Raw genomic sequence first — 7055 nt, forward strand, 5'->3', positions numbered from 1 at the left:
CAATTTTGATATCTTAGCAACTGGTAGGTCAGATATACATTGTAAAAGTAAGGAAACATTGTTAATTCGTGATTTACTAACATTTTGTATTGTTATTATTATTATGGTAATTTTTTTTTTCTCTCCCGCAGACTCATCTGTTTGTTATTAACTATTAGTCTTGTTACATATTATTAGATACCAGTCTTTTTCTTTTTCTTCGCGTTTAAATCTCGATTGTAATCTAGTTAACGGTCACTTCTGAAGATGTATGTTGTACATACGAAACGTCAAGGAAATTAACTTTGTTTAACATGCGTTTTGGTTCCATGTTTATCACCCCGGTTTGGGTTTATCTTGCCTAAAAAATTATTAGGACCTATTAGTTGGTATTCAGATAACTAAAAAATTGCTTTGGTTCCGCAGAAAAAATTGGTGGCTGCTAAACATAGTGGGGCGGGGGATGGTGGAAAGTTGGAAACATTGCAGATGGGAGGAGGGTCAGGAGTTTCGCGTTTCTAGCACGTGCGAGTCATGCACGAGATATCTTTGCAGGGTCGGAGGGAAGATATGGAATTTTAATTCCATATCTTCCATATTTAAAAATATCAGACATTTGAGTTTTCAGTTTATTTTGTCTTCGCAGCTGTACAGTACTTGGAACGGTAAATGCATTGTTGAAAAACTGTCATGGTTAGACTGCTGACGGCTAGTCTTTTCTCTTAGGGTTACTTTAATAGACGAGTGTTTGGTGATCGCAAAAGCTAAAGGGCGATATAGACGAGAAGAGGTTGGGGTGAGACGAGAAAAAACTGTTTGTTCTTGGGTGCCAGCCCGTGCCGTCCCAATCTCTCAATATCTCTCGCCTTGTAATCACTGTTGAATTTCAAGAGAAAAACAGACTGCTAGGACGGTGCATAGCAAAGCCATTATTTTTTTTTTTCCACGATAATAGGTTTAGGCTGTCTCGACCAATCCTGGTGACTATGCTGGTTCCTCCTTAGATGCACATCCTTGATTGGGAATTCGGTGCGCGTGAAGTTAGGGGCCTGTTACACTACCCGTGCTTCGTCGCCTAACCATCAAACCCAGCGCCCATTGTTTCCCGCCCTTCACCAACGAACTACAAAGACGTCTGGGCATGGGGGCGAGGCAGTGACCAATCATTAGGAAAGTTAAAAAATTGGTCAAGCTAAGTTTTAGTTATGTTTTTTTTACGGTTTCTTTTTTGTGATCATTGCTGCTCAATTGTTTGCAGACCTTTGTCTGTTGGCATATTTGCCATTATAGCGGTCTTTTAATATTTTGCTTTTGCAATTCAGTAATGCAAATGTTTTTGAGACAATTTATGAACAGAAAAAACGCTGTTTATGGTAACTTTAACTTGTTAGAGTTATTGGTATATCATGTTTGTATTTTAGTTGCTACGTTTTCGTAACAATCTTTTACATCTATTATATGCTCGTCAACTCTATGAAGATCTTACTCTCTAATAAACACAAACGATCTCTATCTATTAAGTCCCCCTTCACTACCCCCTCCCTTGAGGGAGAGACAGTAGCTTCAGTGAGCTAATTTTCTGTAAACCAAGTTCATAGATTGAGGATACTAAATACAGTGATTCGCACAGTGTAAGTTTCCACCTGAAGTAAAATATTCCAAAATACCAGTGAGTACACGTGGAGCTGTTCCAAAACCGGATATGCTTTTTGCAGGTCCAAGCTCTGACCTGATCATTCTCGTCCCCAGAGCCTCCGTTCCCTTTAGTCACGTGGTCGGCGAAGGGTAACAAAGGGTCTAAACTAGTAGCACTGGGTACGAAAATGGGACCGACACCGGTACTTAAACTGGTACCAGATAGGCGTCACGGATACCTGGGGCCCATTTCTCGAAGGTCCCGAAACGTTTTCGCATCCGGAAAGCCATGTTTTGTTCGCATATTTTCAATATGAACAGAGGTTCCCTTCATACAAGAAGTTTCAGGCGTATACCGTAAGACACTTCTCCGTTTTAAGATACAGATGAACTCAAAATGGGTTTACGGGCCCGAAAAATATCCGGGCTTTCGAGAAACGGGCCCCTGATCTCGTGTCAGCGAATGATCTATCCGGTTCGATTTTTGGACTGGATCCATTTGGAACCGGTCCCGTCTGGACATAGCTTCATATGCGGGCCCCAAACCAATGATTTGTACTGCTTGAGTCATCAACGCAGCAGGAAAACGAGCTGTCGATGTTTTCATATTATCCAAAATAGTCAGCATTGAAAACAGTATTTACATTGATGAACGTTTCAAAGAAACAGTTTCCCAGGCTCAAATCATGGTGAAACATTGTACCACTATCTTGCCACCAGGCTGCAGTACAATGCGAGCAGTTCCGTCCTTTCACTTTTATGTAGTCGATCATTTTGCAGACATCGTGGCCATCAACGTTCAATAAATTGACCTGAGAGAAATTGCCTCTGACGTAATCGCGATAATCGAACGCGTCCGTGGGATAATTGCAAGTTACTCGCTAGTGGTTCTACTCCGCCCTCAGCTCTTCCATCTTTTCCAACGAAAGCCGGTAAGCTTGCCATAGGGTTGCTCGCGTTTAATGGTGCATCGCTAGATAATGGGACTCTCATTAAGGTGGCTGAACACAGTTTTTGATACCTGTGTTTCATTCACCTTTTTCTCTAAAACCCTTGATCTCTTGGTAACCCAAAACGGCAGCAAGCAAGTTAACAACACAAACTTTGGTTTTTTGATGGTTAAGCTGACGTATGTGCCGTTGCCATGGCAACATGAATAAAAATAAACAGGCCTTTAAAATCGGTTTTGTTTATTTGTAGAAAATCTAGTCATTCGATTTTCTTTATAATTTGAATGCAACAAGCTTGTAACGATTCTCACAAGTTAACACCATTTTGCTAATAATTTAACAGAGAGATCTTTAATTATCCCTTCTCGAACGTTCACTGGAATATCTAGAATTTCCTTTGTTAAAGTTCAATTATTTTCAATACCCCATTTACTTATTTCCTAAAGTATTTTCGTGCCAAATTTCGTGAAATTCTAATGAGTGGTTCTTGAGAAATAGGCGTATTTCCGAGAGTGCAAATTTTCATTCAATCGCGATTTTTTACTTACTACGCATGCGCTGCATTTAACTGGGTTCTTTCGGTAACAAAGAAAAAGCTGAGAATTGCTGGGTTCTTTGCAACGTTACCTTTTCTAACATATCTTTGTGATGAAAGACTAAAGCCATCAATACACTGCGTTCAATTATAGAGAAAAATTGCACAGACACTGCGGGTGTTGAGTAAATAAAATGGTCGCTCTATTGACGGCATGTTTGTTTTTTTGCAATCCTTGTGCGCGCGCTGAATCAGCAAAAACGCGCTCGAAAACTGTGTTCGGCCACCTTAACTGCTGTATTTTCCTGTTGCGGAAGCTTTGTGACATAACTAGTATCCATGCCCAGCCGGACTCGGAGGCCAAATCGCAAAATACTCTGACAGGATTGTCCTCGCTATCCCAGATGAAGTAAAAACCCGAGGATTGGGCACCGCTCCTCATTAAATCCAAACTACTTCTGGGAAACTGAGGAATAAAAACACAAAATTGGTCTGACCAATGCTTTTAAATTCTTACTATTAGGAGTTAAGCAATCCTCGAAGCAATTTAAAATCAAAAAGAAAGTTGAAAAGATCTGTATAAACCTACACGTAAAAAGTAGAAGGTTAAGAATTTCAAAGCTTGTCTAAGAGTTTCAACCCATTAAAATCGGAGACGGGAACATGGATAAAGCTGGGATAGCGTATAATTTAAACGTCCGCTCTCTGAGCAGAATGCGAAAAATTAAACCCAATAACAATCCCCTGCCACCTTGCAAAACATTAAACGTTTTTCGCGACGTGAAGGCATTTTCAAGCCGCTAAGATGTATACCAAACGTAGCTCAGTATTTGAGAAGCTACTAAGCAACAAAAGGTTGAAACCAGTTGAAAAAGTTGCGATCACCTTTGCTATCTAAGCTATATGCTGTTGAGGGCAAAGTAATACCATATATTGTGTCATGATCAGTCAGTTAATTTCGTCTCGAGCTATCGAACTCACTTCTCGCTGCTTTAATAAGATCAATACGCTCGTTAATTCTCATTATGTTCTATTTCTTTCTTTTTTTTTTTTGCCGAAACAGCAGTGCGATGAGTCAGACACTCTACCATCGATCCGCTATGTAGTTTCGCAATGCCTTAATGAGAGCTGGTGTAAACTAAAAGTTGCATTTATTTTCTATGACTCGCTGAACCTGCTGACCAGATTTAATTAAATTACGTTTAAAGTTTGTCCTATATTCGGCTAACAGTTTTTAATAGAGAGTAAGGTCACAAAAAATATATTAAATAACGAGGTTTGTTAATAACAAATGATTCCCTAACCTCTTGACTTGTCAATTTTGCGAATAGACTCCCGTCCAAACCGATAACTGAAGTCCACTTCAAGTGCTCCTCCGTTATTATTTAGTTCGCAGAGGCCAAGTTCCTTAGTTGTGGGATGATAATTGTACGATTTACAGGAAGGATAACACAAACATTCGTGTCCACAGGAAAGAAATCGTCTAGTTTCAAAGGATGCTATAACGTAACCAACCAGAACACGGTCACAGGTGATGGAGCCTTGAACTTCGCGAGAGAGGTAGTCCATGCCAAGACAATGAGAAAAAAGCAACGTCCAAATGGCTGATCCAACAATTTTGGAGATTCGCATTTTTCGCGAAATTAGTTCTTGAGCAAAATTAAAGACATCACAACTACTATCCAAACAGTAATCCCGAGCGGGGTCAAGTACAGCGGAGAATATGAATCCAAATTTGGTTGGCGACAAGTTCGCAAACGTTCATGAATTGAAACAATTGGTTAGTGCCTGAAAGTAACGACATCTAAGCAAACAATTGACTTGTTATGCAAATTGAACTTTTCGGGCTTAATTTGTATTTACTTACAAAAACGATTTGTCGTGTCTTTCTGTTTGTCGTTGTTTCAGGTGAGAAACGAAAGTATACCAAAGGCATTATAACCCACATTTACACATTTCGCCTTCTTTAGTAGTTAACCGTATCCATAACAAAATTCTCGATCGTGATTGGTTCTCCGTGCGCCTATTTGTCACGTAATCGGCGCGATCACGTGGGTGTCCAATTGCAGGTATCCAATTTGAATTTTTTGTGAGTGCTGCGGAGCGAGCGTAGAAGAAGAGTATATAGAAGGGGGTACGAATTCGCGAATTCATCGCTTTTTACCAGAATGCATTGCACTTAACCACAGTGCCCTGCGCCACATTTTACCAGAGTACATTGTGCCACGAACAACGCGATGATGCATCGTCCTTTTTCGCGTGGATACCAGTGAGGAAAGTTAGTGTTATGTTATGCTCTGATTTACCTGTAAAACGATGTGAAGGAGATCGTGCTTCACTTTCACAACTCTTGCTTTCGTTCGTAATGCAGTATGTGGAAGTTTGTAAATCTGGACGATTAATTGAGACATCGTGATTTTAAACTTAGTATGTCATTTCTTAGCAGTCTCGCCTCCTTGGTCGAACGCTTAAATGCAGAGAAATCGTCGTTACTAAAGCTTGTAGAATACTTAAAACAAACGAAAACTGTAGAACTCGCTAATTTCACATATGCTTCGATCTATTCCTTTGCATCCAAACATAAATTTAAGCTAAAGCTTTAGCATTTTCACTCATCGCGATGATCCCGTCCTCGACACAGTCTGTCAACATTCTAGAGACATTTAATGCGTTTCAGTAAAGAATTTACATGTATTAGTTAGATTTCTGCTCCTACAATTCCATATCTTTCGAATTTCGCGATCTGGTGAAGGGGAGATTGATTGATTGATTTTTTTTTATAGTTTATTTTATTGATACAAACATATTACAATATTGCAACAAATTACAAGAGTAGTGCAAAAAAAGAGGGTTTTTACAACTGATAATATTCTAATGAAAAATAGTCGATAATGTTCACGATAGTAAATATTACAAACAATGTCTCTCTAGCTTTGTACAAATGTATATAGCTGGGGGAAAGGACAACATAGTCACGTCAAGTCATTTGTCTATTTCAAGCTGGATAATAAATTTGGATATGAATTCAGAAGTATCTTGTTTCTTTTGCATTGTTTTGCTTGCATAGTGGTATTGCTTTGCATATAGCAGAAGAAGACGCAAATCCTTTGTTTGGTTATCAGAAAAACGAAATGTAGTTAAAATTTAATACATATTCACACGCACTAATTTCACGAAACAAACTGGTCGAAATCTTTTTAATGCATTTATCAAACGTGTTTCTTCAGTCTTGAAATCAAACACAATAAAAATGACAAAAAGGAAGACGCAGGTTTTTTTGCTTTTCATAATGATGTTCTCGGTGCGTCCAACACTCCAAAAATATCCGTCGTCTTACTCAATGTAATAGGATTATAGGAACCTTCAAAGGCTTTACATGTAATATTTTGAGCAATCAGTATTTGCCTGTGGTTTGAAAGCGGCGATGCTTCTGACTCGATAACGTCGGTTTGGATCTACCGCGTAGCACTTTTATTTTGCGTGGTGCAATTTCTGCGGATTTTGCGGATGTTGGTCGATGTTACTTGATCCGCATAAATAAGTTCCAGCAGAAAAAAAATAACCGGCAAAATTAAAAACCGCAAAAATTCACTCCCGTTGATATAATCAAACACGGCTTTTAATGTCTGAGAAGACTGTTGTTTTGCCTAAAAAAGGTAATAAAGTTGAAAATATTACAGTACATTTCCTTCCTTGTTAATGTCTCGCTGCTTGAAAAGGGAACCGCAAAATTTAGTTCCCAGCGGAAACTTAAGCCAATTCGAGCCGCGAAAATTTGTTCCCGTAAACCTCAAAAAGTCGCCAATCCGCAAAATAAAAGTCCCGCTAAAATTTCATGCTACACGGTAAATGAGCACATTAAAACAAAAGCGAAGCGTTTGAATTGCTTTTCTCTAGCAGTCACTTCCCCAGAAATGTGCAGAGAATTCCCTTCCGCGAAAGGAAACCGGCTCAGT

General features: G+C 39.2%; 1 pseudogene; it reads right to left on the minus strand.

The window, feature by feature from the left end:
- Nucleotides 1-2133: 2133 nt before the first annotated feature.
- LOC149098592 (uncharacterized) lies at nt 2134-3557 on the minus strand (annotated as a pseudogene).
- Between the last annotated feature and the right edge of the window lie 3498 nt (nt 3558-7055).

The sequence above is a fragment of the Orbicella faveolata genome, unplaced genomic scaffold (assembly GCF_042242905.1).
Source record: "Orbicella faveolata isolate gen_17 unplaced genomic scaffold, um_ofav_v1 contig_46, whole genome shotgun sequence".
In the NCBI taxonomy this organism is placed as follows: domain Eukaryota; kingdom Metazoa; phylum Cnidaria; class Anthozoa; order Scleractinia; family Merulinidae; genus Orbicella; species Orbicella faveolata.